Source organism: Macrobrachium rosenbergii, chromosome 9 (genome assembly GCF_040412425.1).
Source record: "Macrobrachium rosenbergii isolate ZJJX-2024 chromosome 9, ASM4041242v1, whole genome shotgun sequence".
Lineage (NCBI taxonomy): Eukaryota > Metazoa > Arthropoda > Malacostraca > Decapoda > Palaemonidae > Macrobrachium > Macrobrachium rosenbergii.
In genome coordinates, this window is record NC_089749.1 from 5,249,396 (window position 1) to 5,274,523 (window position 25,128).

Below are 25,128 nucleotides of genomic sequence, written 5' to 3' on the forward strand. Positions count from 1 at the left end.
TATCTCTTTCTGTATTTCCAGTTTCCTTTGTTTTCCCTTCACCACCATCTACGAGAACATGGTAGAACCAATTTAATTTTATGAAGTCTAGTGTAAGAATAATTAATATTGCTTTAGCAACACCAGCTATTCCCATGCAGTAAGTAGGAATTAGGAGGGTTAAGTAAGTGAATTTCAGGCAGCCTTGTGTCTGATCCCATTGTTCAGAAGAGAAATAGCCTTTACCAGTACTAAATTGTATTGATGAAATAGTAGTACAGACATCTGTTGTGCTATAACTTTACTTGAAGCAAGGGGAAACTTGACTGTCCAACGTGAGCAAAAGTTCATGTAATTTCCTCGCTGACCACACTTTCTTTCTTTGTCGGGACCAATAGGGAAGTAAGGGGGGATTGTTGTAATCCATGTGTTGCAGAGTAACCCTTTATTCTCTAGTATTGTTTTTTCCTGACTGGCGAAATTTATTCCATTAAGTGAAATTGTCTGTCTTGAGGGTAACTATAACTTTAATTGACAGGTTCCGTGTGTCATTGGCAACTCAGGACCTCATAAATTACGTTAATTAATTAAACTCATCAGCCAAGCCTCACACGGCACTATATATATATATATATATATATATATATATATATATATATATATATATATATATATATATATATATATATATATATATATATATATATATATATAATATATATATATATATATATATATATATATATATATATATATATATATATATATATATATATATATGTATATAGTTACTAATATATTCTGTGCTGTCAAATACTATGACTTTTTTATTGGTTGGCAAAAACCGGCTTAAAGTGGAATGATTCCCCTATGAGATTCAACTCAGTTGTTCAGATATTACACAATACCAGATTTGAAAGGATTTGTTCTCTATCAATTACCAAACCAGAATTGCTGATTCCTTTCAAAAAATATTTAGGGATATCAATATGTTTATATTTCCGAAACTTCCCAAAAGCTGTTTAGTTACATCACAGAGCGAAATCAATAGAAAGCGGGCTTAAGGTAGATGGATATTAAGAGGAAATGCAATCGGGATTTCAGTGCTGATGGTTCAAAAGTTTCTGTCGGTTTGGAGTTGAAGGGTTTGAGACGGAAAAGTAAACGAGTTGAAATTTTCCAGGAAATGTTTTATATATATATTATATATATATATATATATAATACCTGATATATATATTATATACATAATATATATATATATATATTATGAGCTATATATATATATATATATATATAATATATATATATATATATATATACCATATATATAATATGTATACATATATATATATATATACCACATACATACATACATATACATCATACATACATATATGTATATATATATATATATATATATATATATATATATATATATATATATATATATGTATATATATATATAAAGTAGGTGTGCGTATTTGTATGTGCGTGAGTTTGTGCATGTATAAGAAAAAATAACATTCCTTTTATTGTCTCGGTAAATATCTAAGTGAGCAAATGTTTGTATGTAATTCTCTCTCTCTCTCTCTCTCTCTCTCTCTCTCTCTCTCTCTCTCTCTCTCTCTCTCTCTCTCTCTCTGCCTTATTACGTCCCAAAATATCATATAGAACAGTTGCATTTAGATCGTTTGGTTCATTATTTTAAAAAAGTGCAATAACTGGCTTCGTATAAACTTTACACACACGAACTTATAAAGAGGGCAATAGATATTTTAACATTATAACCGAGCGTTGTCATGTCAGCAATGAACTAACGGGTTTTTCTATATAGGACAACCCACAGAAGTCTTTCAAAGCTATAAATAGTCTCTGGCTGTTCGAAAATTCAGATAATTTCATATTATTCATTGTTTTCAACAATGGAATTAAAATGATAGAGGTGTCAGCAAAGAAACCAAAAGTTATTATTTTTAGGTAAAACGAAAACAAATTCCTGACACCCTGATAGGAAGAAAAGTTATATCAAGTTTTTAAAGTAAAAAGCAAACTCCAAAATTAACTCACGGTGATTTGCTTTATTTAAGGAAAAAAGATCGTTCAGTCTTTTAATAAAGTTGAGTATCACGAAGCGCTTTCCTTGCAATGAGCTCTAACACCGAACTGCTTCGCGACAGACACTCGAAACTTTTGGCTGCTGAACATTAGGAAAAATTGATTTTCCTGAGAGATTCTGGTAGTCGCATGAGAGGGGAAAGAGAATGCGTGTGAGAGAGAGAAGGGGTGGTGGTGTCTGTGTCTTAATTAAGATGATGTTCCTAGCGAGAGCAAAGTTGAGATTAAACTCCGATACTTCGGAGGAATCTCCGTCAGAAGTTTAGCGAGCAACAGAAACACTTGTTACGGCCTCTGTTATCGGCTCTTTTCCTCCGGTCATCGCGTCTTTTTCGCTTTTATTGAGCTCAGTACGGTCTTTCGTACGCTGTAAAATAGGTTTGTCATAACCATTAAACTATCTGTCTGTCTATCTATCTACCTATCTATCTATCAACTCAACCCTAGTGGAACTCAGGACAGATAGATTGACCTGAAGAAGTAGCGAATTGGAGTTACACTTGAGCAGTAATTGCCGCAATTTCTTCTTCTTCTTCTTCTTCTTCTTCTTCTTCTTCTTCTTCTTCTTCTTCTTCTTCTTCTTCTTCTTCGAAAGACACTTCTGCTTTGCTTCAGGAGATTCTCTTTCTTATAAAATCATCATCATGAGACTTACAACACGGTAACCATTACAATGATTGCTATTCACAGTAGTGTCTGTACACACACACACACACACACAGGCTTATATACATATATATATATATATATATATATATATATATATATATATATATATATATATATATATATATATATATATGTGTGTGTGTGTGTGTATGTGTATGTGTGTGTGTGTGTGTGTATGTGTATGCGCGTGTGTGTGTGTAAAGTTGTGTGTGTGTGTGTAAAAAATATAAAGTGTTTATTATCGCTGGAGAATCTTTTATGAATTGAAATACATGATGTATAGCGCTTACATTACTTGATTTTTTTTTTTTTTACTGAACCGCAATTTTGTTATATAAAATGAATGACCCTTTGGTATTTCGAAATGCTCACTTGGGAATTTAGAGGATTATGAGTCGATTTAATATTCTCGATACAAAATAATTTAATAAAAAAAAAATTTTAGATATCTTGCCCAATTAATTTAAGAGTAATTATGGTTTAGTGTGGTGGAAATATTCTGGTTTCTCTTCATATCCATTTTCATAATATAGTATAAAAAAGGGTTTAGTTGATTTGAGCCTTTTTTCCTCTTGATGATAACATCGATAATTCCCTACATCCTGATGAGGGCAGACGACACATTTAATTAGCTGAAAATTTCCCAACAATGAGAAATTGAAGTTATTTATCGCATTCAGTTTATTGCTGATACTAATCGTGGCATTGGTTTTAGTAATGCTTTTCAAATATTCAAGATGACGATGATGGTTATAGCGACTATAAAACCAGTAGCAGTTAATATGTAGTGTAACTGAAACTTGAACAATGACAGTAACGGCCGTAATAACCGAGGCTGATTCGAGCTGAAGCAATGAAAGTGGAGTAATGGAGGGCGTCCTGTTTGTCAGTGGGAACGATCATCACCTTTTCGTGGGTCCTAAAATGCCCCATCTCCCCAGGAAAGACTCGAGGGACATTTATTGAAAATATTAGCACATGGCTGTTATTTTCCATCGTATATCGGTATCAGATTAAGTGCTCTCTCTCTCTCTCTCTCTCTCTCTCTCTCTCTCTCTCTCTCTCTCTCTCTCTCTCTCTCTGCATAACAGTTTTATTTTTTCTCCAGTGAACTTGTCCGTCTTTCATAAATTATAAAACTAAGATTACTCTCACGTTCTTACCTAACTACCACCATGATTAGTTATGCTAAAACAATGCAAGTCAGTGTAAACCAAACTTGGAAGAGTCTGTTATACTACTTTCGCCATGCACTACTTCCTCAGCATTCCTTAATTATATCGCTTCTTTTTAGGCATGTATATCATATGATTAACTGCTTAAAGATTTCCCTATTTGTATTCCATATTCATTTGTTATTCATCTGTTCTTCCAGTCTCATCACATCAAGGGGTCCATATGGAGAATCATATCTCGTTGTGTATGAAGGCATACAAATTCTGTATAACATTTATCCAACATCCTCGAACATCCGCCGGACAATCTCCTCACATGAGGCAGTTGGAAGATTATGGAAGCCCTTTGAGCTTATATGTCTTTAAACATATAGAGTATGGCTTGTTATTCATCTGTTCTTCACACACACTCATATATATATATATATATATATATATATATATATATATCGTTATATATATATATATATATATATATATATATATACTATATTATATATATACATTATATATATATATATATATATATATATATATATATATATTCTATGTGTGAAGTGTGTGTGTGTGTGTTTTGTAGATTATACGGAGAGAGAGAAAGGAAGGTATTAGACAGCTTGCATCATTATAAAGGAGGTTAATCAAGAAATCCATAGAAACACAGAGTCAAAATTGTTTTCTGTCTGTAATGAAAAGTCTTCTTCAGTAACAATTTCCTCCAAGGCAATTTCACTTATTTAATGCAACGAAATACAGCGAAGCTTCATCGTATCAAATACAGTCACTCAAACTCAACCAAAATTAATCGCGTGCGTGAGTAACTGAAAATCGCTATCGGAAATCTTGCTTTCATTCAAATATTCGCACCCGAAATGAGACGATGGCAAAATCTTGTTGCAAATAAAAAAAGGAGAGTTTTATTTGCTTTAGTTATTGAATCAAAACAAACTGATTATGTCAGACAGAAAAACTGGACTGAAAATAGTTCTTTATATTATAGGTGATTATAGAAACATTTAAAGTTGAGTTTTCCGGAGAGAGAGAGAGAGAGAGAGAGAGTAGATACTAGAAGAGTTCTATAGATATATATATATATATATATATATATATATATATATATATATATATATATATATATATATATATATATATATATATATATATATATATATATATATATATATATATATATATATATATTTTTTTTTTTTTTTTTGTCAGCGAAAGAGAGAGAGAGAGAGAGAAAGAGAGAGAGTTTACAAGAGATAGAGTTCTCTCTCTCTCTCTCTCCTCTCCAGGATAAAGGTCTGGATACATTCTCTGAACTTTATAAAGTCATAAACAAAATAAAAGACTCCATCTTAAGAATCGTCCTTTGATGGTCATAAAGAGCAAATTACTTTAAAAGACGCGATCTCCACAAGTTATAAACCCGGCTGAGGAAAGGCAAAATTTATGAAGGGACAAGTGAATAAAGTCCAATACATTCAGAAGATTACTCCAATTGGAATGTCTTCAAAGTAAGCAGTCTTTCAAACAAAATTGGTATTAAATGAAGAATACTAAACGTCAAAGACAAAAAGAATTAAATACCGTTAACATATAAATACTTTTTAAATAAAAATTAATATGGAAATGTCCCAAAAAGTAGAGAGAGAGAGAGAAAGAGAGAGAGAGACAACATAGAGAGAGAGAATCGAAACAAGTTAATCATATATTTCCTGAATGACTTTAACCTGAGTTTTTTTTTTATTTAAGTTTTTCTACTTGGAATATTTTATCTAAAAATTAAAATCTCAACATTGTACAGTAATTTTGAAGTTTGCATAGAAAAGGCTCAGAATATTCCAAGAATATTCATAATTTTGAGCTGGTAATTTTACCCATTTACTGCCAAAACCTATAAAAAGACAACGAATGGAAGAGCTGGACATTATCTTAATGGAAATCTTTACCAAAAACTTGAATAACCCATCCTGAACACGAGTTTAAGAAAATGAAACAAAACACGAAGCCTCCTCATAGAAAGCTTTCCAAGATGAAAATTTCCAATTGCTGAAAGTGTCCGGGAGGTGATTGAGTCGAACTTGTTATTAAAAAAATCGCCGACCGGTTTCAGCAAACTCTGCTCTGGATTTAGAGGCTGTGGTTCGCGCTTGAGTATTATTTCTGTTATTTAAAAGTTGATAAAATAAGGACCGAAGATCCAGCGGTCAAATTTCTCACAAATCAATGAATCTCTCGCCCAGCACCAGAAGGAAAAAAGATCTGCACTGAAGGCCAACGGAATATCATTTAATCTCAGACAGTTATATTCAACCAAATTTAGGTCAGAAGATGCAAAATTTAAATCTTATATTTAGATCAAATTTAAAACATGCATAAAAGAGATGCGGAGCTTCATTAAAAGTCTTGAATATAACAGTTGTTTTCAATCAAATTTATTTCAAATTGTTCATTGCTAATAACTACACGTAATGGATAACAGTACAAGAAGAGTCTGTAACATACAGTGATAGATAATAAGGATGCCGATTTTTGTCCTAATTTTTTTAACTTATTATTATTATTATTATTATTATTATTATTTTTTTATTATTATTATTATTATGAAACCAGCTTTCAATAACTGTTATAAAAGTATTTTATGATAAGGGTTACCTCTGGTAGCAGGAAAATAAAATATTATTCATACTAAGAAGTTTGTTTAAAGACAAAATCTTTCCAAAAAGTGTATAAAGTTCAAATTCTTTGCGTTTCCAGGTGTATGGGTTCATCCATAGAGAAAGTATTCCAGTTAAAACTAGGAGATAGTAAATCTTTCTTATATATGTATCTATACATATATATGTATATATATAATAGGATGGAATATATATATATATATATATATATATATATATATATATATATAATATATCCATATATAAATATATATATATATATATGGTATATATATATATATATATAGTATATATATATGCAAGATTTTGATATATATATATATGCAGATCAGTTTGTGTGAATCAGAGCTTGATAAATAGATACAAAATGTTGTTAAACAGTCAAGGCTTTACGCTTGTCAGACAAAACAAATCCTGCCTATCAAAACCTCTTGGACGAATCTCACGCTGAAATTTGCGTCTTTTTATCCTTCGAAATTGGTGTAAATGCTCCCAAGTAATTCAAACCTGATGAGTTCTGGATAAGTAATGAAGGTAAGCATTTCGTTGATGTCGGCTGGAGGACGTTACTGGCGTTGTAGGTCTCACAAATTAAAAATCCAAGAGAGCACGCGATGTAACGATGTGAACACGGGGAAACGAGATAGAAAGGAGCAAAGTGAAGGAAAGAAGCAGAAAAACTGAAATAAATTTGTGGTGCACAAGTCCATGATTGGGGGAATGAGAACTGATGATTAAGAATGAATTATGAAAGAGCAAGGAAATATTCAGGGTTTAGTTTAACCAATAACGAGAAATCAGAGTTTAAAAGCTTACTAAAGGATCCCTTCTTCCTTATGAAAGCACAGAAATGTAAGGATATTACTTCGTTGAAGTTATCAGCCCATTCCATTTTTTGTGGTTGGATGCAACCCAAACCAGTCGTCTAACTACCATGTACATAATCACTGCTTAGGTCAATAGAGGCATGATGCCTTTTAGCAGACTACACCCAAATCCACGCGTCCTTAGACGAGAATCAAACCGGGCTCTTCTCATCTCGCTGGTCTCAGTCGTTTATTTTCTGCGCCAGTTTTCCTCGCTAAGGATTCTGGCATTCACTTCTTTTAGGCTCATGTATTCAATGTACGGGTTTTCCATTTACTTGCAAACTTTTCCACATAACTGTTTCCACAACAAACCTTACTGTTCCATGAACAAACCCACGCACTCATCTTCTGTCTGTTCAATAACTATCCAGTCTTCATCACCTTCCTTGCTTTCTCAGTCTTTCTAATCTTTCATAGTTATGTTCCCTAGTTGACTAAATAACCATTTTTCCTTGTCTTTCCTCGTGACTGGCTGCATGTTGCTCCTTCCAGGGGATAGTGCCGTCAGTGTCCCTCACGTGGAGCATTGTAGGGATTACTAAAGGGTGTCAGCAACGTCCCTTCAGACCCTGCCTTCACCCACTTTTCAGACTTATACTCTTATCTCCTGTCCCGCTTGTTTTCTTAAGTCGTGCTGTTCAACCCCTCTAATTATTACTTCTTAGTGCAACTGAGGAGGATTTCTCCGTGCTCCGCCTTTAGACCCTTGTACTTCCTCTCCTTTGTTTTCTGGATTTCGTTATCTTCAAGTCCAACCACTACAACTCAACTCCCTCTTTTAACTGTTTTAAGCATTGAATGGCCGAAAGTGCCCCAGTGCTTGGTTTGACAGCCTATATTTAATGAAATCAAATCTTGCTTCTAATCTGATCAATTCCTGGTACCATTCAATTCTTCAGCTTCTTTATTGCTCTGTTTATATCCTCAATAGTGACTCCCATGAGAATTCCCAAAATGAGACTAATTCCTGTCACTACATCTTCGTCTCTGTTCTGTGTGTGTGCTTGTGTAAATAATTAGATATAATCCCGTGTATGTGAGTGTGTGTGTGTGTGTGTGTGTGTAAATATTTGGATATAAACCTGAGTATGTGCGTGACTTTTTATAGGTAAACGACGAAGCTTCATCCGTAATTTCATGCATGTAACAAATAAAACATAGAATGTTGCACATGTCTTGACTGCACTGAGCTCTAAATATGTTTGTTAGTTTCTCTCTCTCTCTCTCTCTCTCTCTCTCTCTCTCTCTCTCTCTCTCTCTCTCTCTCTCTTAAACTTTTGCTCGAGTCTTAATTGCACTGAGCTTTAAATATGTTTGTTAGTCTCTCTCTCTCTCTCTCTCTCTCTCTCTCTCTCTCTCTCTCTCTCTCTCTCTCTCTCTCTCTCCTTGTCTTAATTGCACTGAGCTTTAAATATGTTTGTTAGTCTCTCTCTCTCTCTCTCTCTCTCTCTCTCTCTCTCTCTCTCTCTCTAACATCCTAACCACCATTGCATTAACGTTTCTCTGGCCACTCTGAAGTTATTGTGACGAATTTTGGCAATCAGATGCATTGACTGAATATTTTCTGTCAACAAGAGTTACATTTTCGAATACCTAAAAGAATCTTCCGTTTATTTTATAGGCAGCTTCTGACAGGAACGAAAATCTTTAATGAACGTTTTCCAACAGTGTCAGTTTTTCCAACAGAAGGACCAACCCTGATCATTATGAGTGGAATTTTTAACAGGAAACAATGGAACTGTATTGAAAGTCGAATTATTGGGAATGTTATATATCTTTTAAAATCGATTCATTTCTAATTATAGAGAACAAGAGGATGAAATTTTGAATATTGGAAAATATTGCCAAATATTTTTGGTTTAATTTACTTTCTTGTCAGTCATAAAAGGCCCGTTATTATGCATGACAAGAAACAATGGAAATGTTCCTGATAAATGTCTATTTTTTTTATTAATTTATGCAATGGGATGATATTTCATTGGTGAAGAATAAAATGATGGCTTTTATCTCAAGGTTTTGTTTTGTTTAAAATTACATCATGGTACCTGTTATTTTAATTTATATAGCTCATTATGGAACATGATGTTTGAAATGCACAAAATCAAAAGATTTTTAATAGATAAAATTAAATGAAAAACGGGCAATGGACAATGTTTCATAAATCCTGGTTCAGATGTTTTTTTATGAAGAATAAATGATGGCTTTTATCTCAGGTTTTGTTTTGTTTTAAAAATTACATCATGGTACCTGTTATTTTAATTTATATAGCTCGCAATGGAACATGATGTTTTCGCACAAAATCAAAAGATTTTTAATAGATAATTAGGTCAAGTGCACACTAAATGAAAAACGGGCAATGGACAATGTTTCATAAATCCTGACATTCAGATGCTGCCTAAAACAACGTATGTTTTCATATTGGTCATTTATTCCATATATTTTCTGTAGCTTTGCTATTTGCATTGTTTGGTTTCTTTCGCTCTCAACAGATGTCAGTGTTACTTGAGGTGATGTAAGATTCCTGGAATTGTCGTTTGACTCCAAGATCCTTTGTTTATTACCTGGGCCAATCAGAGGTCGTTTTTCTCCTCTGTTTGAAAGTGAGGACTTGGGCTTTGTGATTGGTGAAGAGACGATGAGGTTTTCAGGAAAAGAAGTGACTTAGTTTAGCTCCTAGTTTGTATCCGGTCATTTTGTATTTGTGTGCTGTGCTGAAAGTGTTCTGAGAAATTTATGATGAAACTTAATTTAGTTTTGGGTAATTTATGTAAATTTTAATATAGAAGTTTTTTTCATTGAAAATTTAATGTTCATGTTCTGAGTGTTGGATGGTGAAATACTTTCTGCGAACATACGTAAGGTAAGGCCTTAGCAAAGAAACTGGTATACTGGGCTTGTTGGTCGGTTTTTTCTTGGCAGGAGGAGACCTGCGTTTGGTTGTCAAATGTATGAACTCTGTCAGTTTGGTTAGACGAGAAGTGGTCTGTCAGTTTTCTTTAGACGAGTTTTAGGTCTGTCGGTTTTGATAGGGAATGGTCTGTCGGTTTGGTTAGACGAGAAGTGGTCTGTCGGTTTGGTTAGACGAGAAGTGGTCTGTCGGTTTGGTTAGACGAGAAGTGGTCTGTCGGTTTGGTTAGACGAGAAGTGGTCTGTCGGTTTGGTTAGACGAGAAGTGGTCTGTCGGTTTGTTAGACGAGAAGTTTGGTCTGTCGGTTTAATTTAGAAGAAGTGGTCTGTCGGTTTGGTTAGACGAGAAGTGGTCTGTCGGTTTGGTTAGACGAGAAGTGGTCTGTCGGTTTGGTTAGACGAGAAGTGGTCTGTCGGTTTGGCTAGACGAGAAGTGGTCTGTCGGTTTGTCCTAGACGAGAATGGTCTGTCAGACGCAGAGAAGTGGTATGAGGTATTTCTTTGCAGTTTTAGTCTTGCAGAAACTTTTATTTAAACGAGCAGTTTCTTAAACTGACTTGTGACACTGATATTTATTTTTTTACAGGGAGAAAGTTGCCCTGTAAAAGATTCTTAATTTTCAAAACTGTGGTTTATAATTAATTTTTGGAACTTTAAGAGATTTTTGGTCGTTTTATCTGCAATTCCTTCTTAATCGTAATGTACTTATCCGCAGAACTGTAGCCATGGTCTGCTTAAGCCTTTGCCGTTTTTATCTGAAATCTAAACTTTAATTGCTTTGAATTTTGCAAACACGGTATTTTAGTTTGTCTTTCGGTCATAAATTGCCAATGCAGTGACTTCATGCCAAAGATATTTTTAAGCCTTATGAAGTCATGAGTATGAAGTTTTAGTTCTTGTAAACTTTGCATCAATGCTTTATTTACAATGGCTGGTGTTTATTTCTGAAAGATTTTAGATGCTGGCGAAGTACAAGTGTATGATCTTTAGCTAGTGTTAGTACTTGTTCTTAGTGTTCAAAGGGGTAGATCTAAGTCGGCTGTCTGCTGTGAGCTAGACTATGGCAGTTGACGTTTTTCTATAGAACTTTACCTGCTGAACAAGAATTTAAAGTAATATTTTGTTGCTCGGCTGTAATTAAGCTGTAAACTATCTTAGAACTGTAGCCGATGGTAAAGGGGACTCGTTGTTAATCGGGGTTTTGGATGGGGTTAAACACTTTCGAGAATAGCTACTGGTAAGGGAGACCCGTTGGGGATTCGGGGTTTTGGGTGGGGTAAATAACTTGGGAAAAGGTTTGGGCACCTTATTGTTGTATTTCCTGTTTGTCATTTGGAACAAAAAACAAGCTTAAAAAATAGGGGGGCGGCAAATAAATGGACAGCGGGAGCCGTTCCAAAGGCACTTTTCATGCATTACTAGTACTGTTGATTCCAGGCCCTATCACGCATGCACGGTCTTATAGGCAAGCCAATCACCCGATGCCTCCAACTGAGAGAGTAGTATTCTAACCCGGTGTTCCGCGCTGAGCTAGACTGTGGCAATTGACGTTTTCCTGTTATTTTACTTGAATTAAAGTAATATTTTTACATTTTCTGTAAACCCTGTGGCTAGTGCGCGCAGCGAAACATTACTGCCTCCCAGAGTATACGAGTTTGCCAAAAATATTTCAAATTGTGGATAAGGCACGAAGCACCGTTCCACCACCTGTTTACATTTCTTCGCCCCAAAAAAATGAATACTTGAATATAGTCCAGTCGAGCTAGAAGGGTTTCTTTTTTTTAGTGTTATTTACTTTCTTTTGCCCAAGAGTTTTTGTAATATTTTGCCAGTCGGCTGTCAAGTTTAAACTGTAACTCAGGTTGAGAGTACAGGTTGGTGCAACCAGTTGGTACCGTCATGAAGCCTTCAAAGGTCAATTACAGTTTAGTTACAGCCGGTTGGATAAAAATATTGCTTTAAATTCTTGTGTAAAATAACATAGGAAAACGTCAACTGCTATAGCCTAGCTCACCGTGGACAGCCGGCTTAGAATTACCTGCATATGGAGTAAGCCTTTAAAAGTTAACGTGCATTTTCCAAAAAATTAATACTGATAAAGCAGAACCGTAGAATGATTTGGTATTCATACTTTAACTGTGCAACATTGGTGTGTGGCATTAGAAAATTTTGCGATGTATATGACAAATGGCGTCTTGAAACTGTTAGGGGCGAGAATAAGCAAGGCTAAATTTATGGTTCTTCCCCGTTAGGGAAGTGTTTATAGGCCGCAGCCTGGCCTATGGCATTCTAATTTATATCTCAGGATCAGTAATAAGCATGGTATTACTTTCCCTGGCAGTTACTTCTGGTCGCCCATCTAAACACCAAGTTTGGGAACTTGCTAATGTTGAAGTGTGTCAGTGAATCCGGAAGTGTCCTTGCTGTAGCGTGTTTTTCTGGGACTTTGGTAAAGTGAAAGGTGTGCTTGAGTTTTTATAGACCCTCCTGTACTAAGGCACAGTTCGCTTGTCTAGTGTTTTAATTGTCTTAAATCACTGTTTGTGAGGGCAACCTGTCAGTACATCACACCATTAAAGAATATCTTAAATGTAAGAAATCTGAGCAATTAACTTATCGTTAGTTTTTCACAAATATTCGGGGATTATAACCTTTACTGCATTCCTGAATGGCTAGATAAGTTTATTTTAATACCTATGGTAAACGGTTGTAGTTTCATTCAACTCCTTAAACTGGCAGATAGAACATAAATCACGTTCCAAAGAGACGAACTCAAAACCATAATGGTCGGTATCCATAACACTAAATGTAGAGTGATTAGGTTAATATATTAACATTATTCTCGTAGTATTGTAGTATACTCTTTTCCGGACCTTATAAAGGATACTTGAGTCTAGATAATTAAGGGCTCTTGTCCTCTGGATAGCTTAGTCACTTAATGAACGAGAATTACTACTACTTAAGGCAAGCATGCGTATCCTTAATTCGACCCGCAGATCACATTGGTTTACTTGTTGCTTGGTAAGGAAGAGATCAGCACCATCTAGGAAACTAAAGCAGGAAGGTCAATTGCTGTCCAGCTTTTGAAAGCTGAGCCACAGTCCAAAATATTGATTAAAGTTCATTCATTGTGGTGTTTAAGATTATGTTCATGTGCTGAAATAATTTGTGGATGAAGTTTTCACTGGGTTCCTTGTAGAGAAGCTTCTTTTAGTTAATGGTTTAGACTGAGCTGGTTTCGCGCCAACACGGAAGCTCAAGTCCTTGTGTGAAGGGACTTGGGTATCCTGTATTCAAGGTTCGTAAGCATTCATTGTTGGCTTTAGGGATCAGCACAAATCCCTCTTACGTAATGTATTTTCGAAAATCCACATCTAACTATTTAAGGTTTTTTTAGTCATTAGTACTAAAGTTCAATTGCTTTTTACTGCATTGTTCTTGGTTAGTTTATACTGTACCCGTGCAGTAGAATTGCTCATTTTTTTTTTGTCAATACGTTTAGTAGTTATTTCAATATTACCAATAAGTGAACTACTTTCTAGCCCTTAAGAACTGTTCGTGACGTATCGTATCATCCAAAATTTACCGTTATTTTCTCATAACCCTATATTTTCCATCAGCTGGGTAGGCTATATTCTGGCAACTGGTAATGACGCGCATAAGTGACTGTAGTACGAAAGTTTTCAAGGTTTTCAAGTTATATTTTTTATTTACCTATACACATTCTTTGCGCCTGTTGTAATATCTTATTCCATAGATTACTTGGGTCTTATATCTAGTACATACTGGGTGTAAAGGGAAACATCTGTACAGAGACGTTCGTATCGCATGAGTTATTAACTTGTTCTCCACTACTTTGTCTTGTTTATCCATTTGATTGTACTTTTTTCAAATGTTTTTTTTTTTTGTAATATGGAAGTGGCAGAATGTTTGGTCTTTTGACCACAGTGAAAATGAGAGGTATTTCCATTAGTATATCAGCCTGACAGGTTGCTAAACCCGAGTGAAGTGAAGAGTGGGAACGTATTCCTGTGGCCTGAAAGAGTAGATAGGATCCTTCCCTTAACCTTAGTACAGTAACATAGTCAGGTGGTTTTCATGCTTCTTTTCGGAAAGCTAACAAGAGTCAGACACTTGTCACAATTTGCTTTGATAGTTTCTTGCTTGATGGTGGATACTGAAACATTTTAGAGATTGATTGAATAACAGAATTGCTTGCCCTTGAATTTGCCCTATTAACTTGAGGCTTGGGAATAAAGTTACATCTTCATATTATATATTCAATAGTAAGTCATTAAAATCGATACGATTGAGTAGTATCGCTCTTGATCCTTGGGAAGTAAGTTTTGTGACAAGTCTTGATAAATTTCATATCCCTATGATGGTGCTGAATTACAGGGTTTGCATTCGCTAATAGCGTTTAAAACTGGTTTGAGGTAATGGACCATCTTATTGCCCAAAAAGCTCGCTCTCTCTCTCTCTCTCTCTCTCTCTCTCTCTCTCTCTCTCGGCACTAATTTTTGAGCAGGACTTGAAAGCTTTCAGATTTAAACTTAATACTAAGCTCTCCAAGAGTTGATCTATTTGTATATATTATGAGCCACAAAATTTGGTGGTTTCATAGTTTTCATAGAATATTTAAGGGGTAACTCAATTTCTATATCAAAGTGCCTTTTGAATTCTGAGCTGTTGTTAAGCTGGCTTTATGCCAGCACGAGCTCTTGCTCATAGAGCAGCCCGTAAGTCATTTTTTTGATGTGCAGGTAAAATTAAGGATATGACGGTGATTACTTTGTGATTTATGGTCGTGCCAGTGAAATGGTGTGAATAACAGGTTAACAGGCGAGGTTACGAACCTCTGAGCTGCAAGGCACCCGTCAGTTGGAGAGAAAGAGCGATAGTAGCGAGTCCTGGCAAGTGGTAGATAGCCAGTAAGGAAAATGAAATATTCGTCTGAGAAAAATCAGAAAAACAGAAAATCTATGGAGTTAATCCCATATTTAACTTACTTTGCAAAACAAAGTATCATCGATCTTTTAGTGGTAGGGATCAATGGAGGAAATGAAGAATTTTAAGTTTTAGGAAAGCAACACAAATAGAAGTAATAGTTAAGTTTCATTCGAAAAGTGGAAATTTTCGGTCGTTAGACGTGACAGTCCTAAAGGGAAAAGGAAGGATTTGTGGAAGGAACGGGATAGTTGCTAATCAAATGATTAACCACATCAGAGTACATGTCTCAGGCTGCTGGTGAGGGTATTGCCAGGAGAAAGGTAATGATGGTAGCAGATTTCTTCGAACAGATCGCGTACCAATAAGAAAATCCTTTTTCTGGATTTCAGTGGTCTCTTTTCCCAGTGTTTGTGGCACCAGAAGGTATCTACTTGGTTTTTTTTCACGTATCTTCACGCCTTTGTCACTTTAGGGCACCAAGGAGGTCAATGTTTTTTTTGTTTATGGCTGTTGTATTTCCGGGCTTGAGGTTCGACGACGGGATTAGGAGTAGGTTGAGGAGGAAGGGAAGAGGATTGAGGTTCTGGGTTAGGAGTAGATTGAGGGGTTGGTGGTGTTGGCTGCTCAGTCTGAGTCCCTATATCGCGACACACAACGGACGCTGCTTCAACCACTTGTTCGATCGTTTCTACCCGTGGCTCTGGTGGTGTCGTTGGTCTGGGGGCAGGTGTTGCTATAGGAGGTAGTTTTGGCAGGTTGGCTCTTGCTTTCAACTGTGCAATGCGGGATAATAGATCACTGCATCGCTTTAATCACGCATGATAACACTCAGAACAGGTGGGACACTTAGGTGTTGTAGGTTCCCCTTTTTTCAGTTTCTCGAAACACAATTTCGTTTCGTGCTTCTTGCTACAGATGGCGCAGATTGCAGGGCCTCTGCAACGTTCTTGATGATGACGATAACGCTGACATCTGTAGCACCTGAAAGTCTCTGGCGTGTATTCCTCTGTGGGGAAGTATTCCCATGTCCTAAGCCATACTTGGCTCGGGACTGGTCCTCTGTAGGTGGTAAGGATCTTCCCTGAAGGTGCTTTTGTATCTAGTTAAAGACACCTCTGCGTTCACAGTATGGGGAGCTCCAGAAGAGGATCCAGAGGGAGCTCTGTTGGGTAATTACAGACGATGGTCTTGTTTAGCTTCTCATTTGGGTTCAGTAACTGAAATTCCGTGTTGTCTTTCAGGAGGTCGACTGTTGCTAGGTCTTTTGGAGTAATGGTAAATTCTCCTCTGTGGTTCGGCCGTGCTGAAATGTTGATGCTAGGGTTGTTGAATCCTAGCAGGTTTGAGTTGTAGCTTCTCGAAATTCGTTATTTAATTAAATGGCTGTAATATCATTAAATCATTTGGTTTTAATGTATATCCTCGATCATTAAGTTTCCTATTATATATTACAAGAAAGATTGTTACTTCCGATTAAGTTTCTACCATAATGCAATGTTCCACCTACCAGTTAAGTAGATTTTATTACGGTTGCTGCAGTGGATTGTAGAAGCTTCTTATTAGTTTCACGACCAGCTATGGGTTTGAAAATACTACGTCATAAAAATTTTTAGTGTGAGCTGTAATTGCCATAACTGTAAATTTCTGTAGAATCGATTTACGTGAAATTGACTTAGATTGATTGATATTTATAATTAAAGATCGGAAGCTGGATAAGTTAATGGTCTAAAGCTGAATGTTTTCAGAAGACTGTTTTACAGAGAACCTATTAGTTACTTTTATTGTGGAGACTTAATTTCAAGATTTACAAAATTATTCATCGTTCTTCCAAGATTTTTATGAAATAGTTCTTTGGTATTCTCATAATTTCGGTTTTGATGAAAATTCTTGTTTAATAATTGATACTGTTAAGAAGTGAGCAATGAATTCACAAAACACAGATCCAATGTAGTATATCAACTAGTGTAATACAAAGTTGTAAAAGTGATTGCTTATAGTTCATTGTAACTGGTAAACTAATAATAGCATGTCAAATATTGAATTCTGAAGGAAAAGTCTGCTGACAGTCCCGACAGTTACTTGCCGGTGAACTGTTTAAGAAATCAGGTTTGGTGCTAAAGCTTGAAGAGAAACTTAAGGATTTTGAGAAACTGACACATGAATGTAATGTTAAATTATAGCCCATAAAAAATGTACTGCACAATAACAACGATCAAGAGTGAGATAGCTCTTACATACAGTATATGGAGCGCTCATTGAATTAAAATAGATGAAAACAATGATTGATTATCAGGGCAACAGGAAGCAAAAAAATTACCTTGTAAACTAAGGTAGCCCAGGAAATGGAACGAAAGCGTTTAAGCAGCGCTCATATATAAATTCTCCGTTGAAAATGGTATATCTTTCAACAGCACAGGTGGTGGGGTTAGAGCTCCTTTTAAATTTTACTGAATTTCTGAGTTAATGTCAGTGGTTAATTTTTGTACTTGTCCTTTACAGATATTTCGCTGGTCAGTAATACCACCACTGTATCTATGGAACAGCCTCTTTATCGAAAAGATTTTTTGATGGCGCCAAGAATAAAGTTTATGAAGACTGCATAACTTCGTTCTTGAAGTAAGTAGTTTGTAAAGAACCCTAATATTGAATACAAATTTAGTAATTAATACATCAAAATTTTCACTTTTCTAATGTTTTGGTGATAGTTTCTGTATAGATCACACGTAAATAAAATTGATGTGCTTAACGAAAATTTTTGAAATAAACCCTTTTGACTAGCAAATAATAGCAATGACGTGACGAAATCTGAAGTTTTACCAATCAACTTTTAGTCTAGAAAATCTGAAATGGTCACTAACTTACTTTCAAAAAGCTAGGTTTAAAATCACAAGACTGTAAAATGACTAAGATCGTGAGTGATAATTTCCTGTAAATAACATTACTGAATATTTTTCCCCATAATTGTATTAAGGGATAAACTGACCATGTTAGCTGTGTTTAGTGATTGCTGGAACCTTTCAGTTCATCAAGATTTAATTTCATAGCCATTTGCAGTTCTTAAACAAAAAATCTAGTCAAAATAAATAACACTTATGTGGTAATGTAACTTATTACTGATAGGTAGTTACAGCACTTGCCTATGAGTGAATACTAAAAATATCGGCATTAGAGTGTAAGGGAACATTGAAATGGCAGTGAAAGTTTGATTAAACGTGTTACTTGAAAACTGACTATTCAACAGTATTGGGAGAGTTTATAGAAAAGCAAATACCAAAAACTTAACTAGGTAATGTAAACGTTGAACGTGAAACTCCAAGGAAGTCCTGATAACCTGACGCACTGAAATGACCAACTTCAATTATCCGATATGGAAGTGGAAGCTGAGTGGATATAAGAAAATCAGTGGCTTACATTGAAAAGTGACGTTCTTATGCGCGTAAGAAAACCAGATTTTTGGGACTTGCCCCCTAGTAGATTTAATTGAAAAATACTCTTGGGCCTTGTCACCAGCAAAAGATTTATAAGCGACAATATAATTCATCAGAGCAAACGAGTCTTAGACTTCAACGTCCATGCAATAAACTTGCAAAATATGATTTTTCTGCAACCATAAGGGAACATTACATGCCAACCATGGAACTGAATAAGACACTCCTGTAGAGCAGTTGTAGGCTACTTGACTTTTACTGTAGCTTTTTGACGTAATGGTAGACTGTTAGTGTACTTAGGCTTTACAATTTTAGGGAGTTTAGTCGGAGCTATATTTTAAGATTGTATGACAAGTTACTTTGTTATATTTTCAACTAGTTCTGCTTATTTGCATAGTCTTGACATAGCTTAAGTAAAACTAAACACTCTTGGTTAACTTTGTCGGCATCAGTCGGGGTCAGCAGTAGAAAATTCTTTTAGGAGGGAAATTGCTTTTGGACAGTGATTAAGGATCAGTTAAACCTTTTTCATATAATGCATAACTGATTCAGAACATAGCTAAACCCTACATACGTAAAAACTTTATTTTGAAATCCTGGATGTTCAAGTCCATTAAAGAATTCCAAAGGATACAATTAAATTTACTGAGATTTGCATTCCTTCCCCACTAAGAAAATCTGGGCGGTGTTACAATTCTCGTGATGAGCAACTTTAAAGTGAAAGTTGTAGTTCAATGAGTTGACAAAACCAGTGAACATTGATAAAAACAGAATCAATTTACCATTTTTGTTCTTAGTTTGATATCTAAGCATACAATCCTAAAACACATTGAGTAAAAACACATTTATGCCTGGAACTTTATGAATTAAATATAAAACTAAAATCATAACTTAAGTATTAGATACTTGGAAATTAACCCTTGAAACAGGGGCTCTCAGACTGAGATTCGCTGATCCTCATTAGTTTATGCTTAACTGAAGGGGTAATTGAAACAAGACTAAAAGATTTTTTTTGTTGCAGATCAGCCTTCGTTGACAAGATGATTCAAACACAATCCAAGACGAGGGAGAATTAACTCATCCTTGAAGACATCAGACCAAGTGACTTGCAGCTCATTCAGGCTCTGCCTCCAGGCCTCGTCGTGACCCAAATTATATTTTGCACATGACGAAACGAACTGACCCAACTGTCCTGTGCCCTCAGTCCAGTCATATCGAATAATCATTTTGGTCGAAAAGAAATTTGTTGAAGTAGAACTTATAGATATTTCATGGAGCCATTAGAAGAATTGTGTTATAGAAATTAGAGCAAGGTTCCAGAATGAAAATTGTACTATCAACATACATGAATCTATTTATCAGTATCAGTAACACTTAATAAGGTTTAGTATTCAGCAGTTTAATGTTTATGAATATTTAAAATCAGTAATATTTAGCAATTTATAATATTTAGCAATTCAATATTTACGAATATGGTTTAAGTAACATTTAGTAGCATTTAGCAATATCTTAATTTCGGAGTTTTATAGTTCGGCTGATTGTATACAATGTGCACAAGCAAAACACATGATAGAACCTCAGACCTAATTTCTTTCCAAATACTTGTGCTTTCAGGTGGTTTGCATTTATAGAATCTAGTCGGGGTTCAAAGGTTCAGCAGTAAATTTAGCACTTATATTTGTGTATTTGATTTTGCACTTGATTAAGCTTTCCCAATAACTTGATATCACTTCAGTGATATCTTACAGATGGGGAGATATCATTTTATACTTGAGATCGGCTATCTATTTACCAACTTTAGATTCCCTTCACACTTTTGATGTGGTTTTAGCAAGACGTTTCAAGTTTCATTATAGGTCACTGATCTTAAAAGTAAAACTTTTTTACAATTTTTTTTAGACTTTGGAAATTCTCTTTATTAGGATGTATCTCTACCTTATCTATTGATTCTTTACTATTCAACATCCAATGCAAAAAGTACCATAACCAACATAATTGCCAACACCAGCATGGCATCGGTACCTGTTAAAGAAGACAGTATGTAACATAAACACAAATTCAACGTTCTAGCTAAACCAAACACAAATTCAACATTCTAGCTAAACCCAACAGCCTAGCAGTCACCAACACTACATACAGCACAAACGCCAGCACCAATATCCTAGCCGACACCAACACTAAATTCACCAACGCGTGTGCTGCCATTAGTCTCGCACAAAAAAGCGCAAACACGACTGACCGACATCGCAGCGAACCCATGACTTGATGTACAGTACTTAGTCCTGAATATCAAAGCTTTTTAAGTCTGACTATAGTTACAGCATTTGAATGAATGTGTACAGTATTTAATTAAAGTGATTGTAAATGTTGCTTTACCTTAGCATTATATTTATGGCTTTAAGGGGCCGTTCAAAAATTACGTAACAACTTAGGGGGGCAGGTGGGGTATAGTGATGGTGTGTTATGAGTGACAGGGGGGAGGGGGCTGCAGCCATAAGTTATAGCATTTTCAGTTTTTATTTTCTTTTGAAAGATGTAAATGTAGGACAAAAAGAGAGATAGTAAAGATTCTGCTAAAGACTTTTTATATTTTAAATATTGAATATGGTATAAATTTTTTTACATAATTTTACTTTATTTTTGAGAATGTATTTAATTTTTTTTGTCATTGTTTAAAAATATCACAAACTCAACCCTTGTTTTACTTCAATATTTTCTACTATGTATGTATTACATGACATACAATATCACAAACTCATCCCTTTTCTGAGCTCAGGCATTCTCTACTTTATGCATAAACATGACTTAGAAAAATATCACATTAAATTAATCCTCTTCTAAGTATGGCATAAGAGAACATTTTTATTGCAAATTTTTGATTCTTTAATATCATAAAAGTATTAAGAAAAACCTAAGAGTAATAATTTCCAGGTATTAGGCTAAACTTGAATATATTATTGTGTTAAAAGGGGGAAACATACTAATTTAAGGTTGGGGCGTTGTACTAGATGTTAACTAATTTTCTAAGGAGGTTCTGGACATTTTATGGGGCGTGCAAGTGGGGGAGGTTAAAAATTAAAAAAAGTGTTGTGTAATTTTTGAAGGCCTCTAAATATTGTTAGATTGGTTTTACAACAGGTGATTATATTTTTGTTGGTTTTAAATAGGCAATTATGTAAAAGAAAAAAGCTATAGTGTCGGTCCCCTCAATTTGGTGGTGGAAATGTGATGTGTATTGACTTAATGTTTCACGATTGACTTTTGTGCTATTTCAAGGTTATTTTTCTGTAATGATTTTGATAATCTAATATTAGATTGACTTAAAAGGCAAATTGGCCCATAATTTTGAGAAAGCATATCACTCGTAAGGAGAAAGTGGAATTTAATCTCCTGTGATTAGTGTTCATACCAGTTTTTGGAACCATCGTAATGGACTAAGGAGTGGAATCCTGACAACTGTGGGACTTCCTCTTCCCACCAGATGCATGGTACTATCACTTCACATGTATGACATCAAATATTTTCTCTAGTTTGAGCGCTTTCTTCTTCCTTTCTGCTTCTCTCTCCTCCTCTTTTCCTTTTTTCCTTCTTCTCCTCTTCCTCCTTCTTCTCCTGCACCTCTACTTGTCTTCTCACCCTCCCTTCTCCTTTCCTCTTTCACCTGTCTCTCTCTACACTTAAATCTCCTCCTCTTTTACCTTCTCTCATCAAATTTCTAATAACCCCCCTATTTTCCTCTTAGCCTTCTCCTTCACCCTCACCACCAATTCCTCCCTCAGGTCTTAAGCTAAATTAGCAAAAATTGTACCCATATTTTGCGTGCTCTGTATTGTTTCGTTTTGTGCCTGAAAAACCTTTCTCTTTTGAGCAATACTTTTGCTTTACACTCCTCTGGATACGCATTGTGATGGTTGCAATCATATTTTCAAGGCAGTTTTGCTGTTTTTCATTTCTCAAGACATTTTTCACAAGCATTAAAATGCCTTAGATGAAACATTCACAAAAGATTACATAATGATAGATTAGCAGCGAGGCCACCCTTACCTGCATTTTCTGTAAGACACTGTAATCCTTCGATTGCATGGTTTCTTGGCTTTAATCTTCATCCAGAAATGCTTCGGAATTTTATTCTTGTTTTTCCTGTCTGACATGGTTCTTACGCCTTCAAACATATATCGCTTTCCCACTATTTGATGCATGGAGCCTGGTCTATTATGGGGTACTTGTAAATGTTTAAGTTGCGATGATGAAAAGTTCAAATTCTTGTGAAACTAATTTGTTTGGTACTGGATTACTTTACTCAATAAATATCCTTATTAGTGATTCTGCTATCTCCTTTCTGCCTACTGGTAAATTTTTACTCATAAGCTAAGAACACTCAAATAAAACATTTGTCAAGTGAGTATTCTGATACGAAATTGCTCATGAAGGCTGAAATACAGTTATCTGAACTAAGATTTCCCTCCAGATATGGAAAGTTGTTTTTATATTACATTTAAATGTAATTTCAACTGCTAAATCAACATGGTCTTTGGCAACATCGTATGACACTTCTTTCTTATGCTTGTTGTCTACTAAATGTTTATGGTTAATATTTAACTCAATTCAAAACTCTGTACTTCAATTAAATGAAATTCTCTTATTCGTCGGTATTTTTATATTCGGCTGAAATCGCCCAACAAATAGTCTCACTTAGCACTGCCTAGCTCCTAAGAATGGACTGAATTTCTGAAACCTGAGATAACCAGCAATAGCTGTTTATGCGTGTACAAATTACATATAAATTTATTTAAAGTGTTTCTTTTGTTTGAAGTTAAATACTGAATAAAAAATTGGAGTAACAATTCTCATGATTATTAATGATCAGACATAGGCGTAATCAATTTTTTGGTGTTGCCTTTTAAGTCGGCTCTTCCAAAGTTGCCTTTTAGTAGACACTACAAAACTTGGAGTAAACACTTCCCCTATTTTCCAACAGGATTTCGTAATTTGCAGCATTTGGAGGTCTCTTCAGTTTCTATTTTTGTTTGCATCTTTAATTTATACTCTTCCTTTACACATTATCTCAGTGCCAAAGCTATGTTGATTTCCTTCGTTTTAGCATTCATTTATAACAAATTTCATTTGACAGGTGACCCTTTAAATTTGACAACCCTCTTGTTTCTTAAAAATTGTGGTACTTGGTCTGAATGTATAATTCATCCCCAGTCACTAAAATGATTTAAGAAAATTGGTTGAACCAACACTTCTATGGGGTTATTTTGCATGTCTGTAAAATGCAAATATTTAATACTGTAAGATTCTGGTATTTGAGAGAGAATAGATTGTCCCTGGCAACGTATACGGTCCAAAGTTTATTACTTAATATTTCAGTCCCATTTCCCAGTAGTTGTATACCGAGGGCACCATACATTCATTCCTAGTATTTCAATGTTTTGGTTTATTACTTTTAAACATTGGTTTATTACTTTACTTTAATGTTAATAACTGGGAATTAGAATAAAACCTGAAAATGAAACTTCAAATTTTTAAAGTGGAATAATTTAATCCCACCGTGCAACATAAGCAATTTCTTAACTTGGACATTCAAACAGAAGCAACTGAGGCAATGTTCTCTCAGGTTTATAACAAAAGGGACGATCACTATAATTTCTTAGTTCTGGTGTACTATTTCATTTGGCAAGAATAGACTGACTGTTGCTACATGCATATTGTAACTTTTCCTTTCAAGCTAAATTAAAACGGCTGCATTTGCTATTCATGGGGGATAGAGAATAACTGCATTCCTTAAGATTTGTCGTTTGCGGCTTGTTAGCAACATTCTTTAAGTCTTTTCCTGTCCTGTATAGGTATGAAGTATATTATCAGACAAAACAATTCCAATGAGCAATGAGTTAAATCCCCATTTCTGTAAAATATAACCAATGTGTAATATTATTAAGCAGCTTTTAGCTGGTTTGAAAAGTAACTCATGCTAGTTACTCAATGAACGGTGCTGCACATCTTCATGCAATATATAGAAGTTGAATCCTGTCACATATACAAAATCTGCTAAATTGGTGCCTATGAAAAATCATTATATATGGTGCTTTTAAAACAATTTTAAACATAATGCAATGGAGAACCACCAGCTATTGAATAACTGGTGTTGGTGTGTTGCATTATGCTTACAATTAAAAAAAGCACCATATGCTTTTGTGCCAAAGTGAGTTTCCATTTGCTCCATTTTAGCAGATTTTGTATGTGACAGTATTAAAGATTTACCTATTGCATGACGTGCAGCAGCCTTTAACTAGCATAAGCTATTTTTCAAACTATATACCCCATGCTGTACAATTTTGTGCAATGA

The 25,128-nt window shown here is 35.0% G+C and overlaps 1 long non-coding RNA gene across 1 annotated transcript in view; it reads left to right on the forward strand.

The window, feature by feature from the left end:
• Positions 1 to 20,273, forward strand: part of LOC136841376 (uncharacterized) — a 246,229-nt gene extending 225,956 nt beyond the window's left edge. The window contains exon 3 of the long non-coding RNA XR_010853924.1: positions 19,801 to 20,273. This is a non-coding gene — a long non-coding RNA (uncharacterized lncRNA). The remainder of the gene's footprint in view (positions 1 to 19,800) is intronic.
• The last annotated feature ends 4,855 nt before the right edge of the window (positions 20,274 to 25,128 follow it).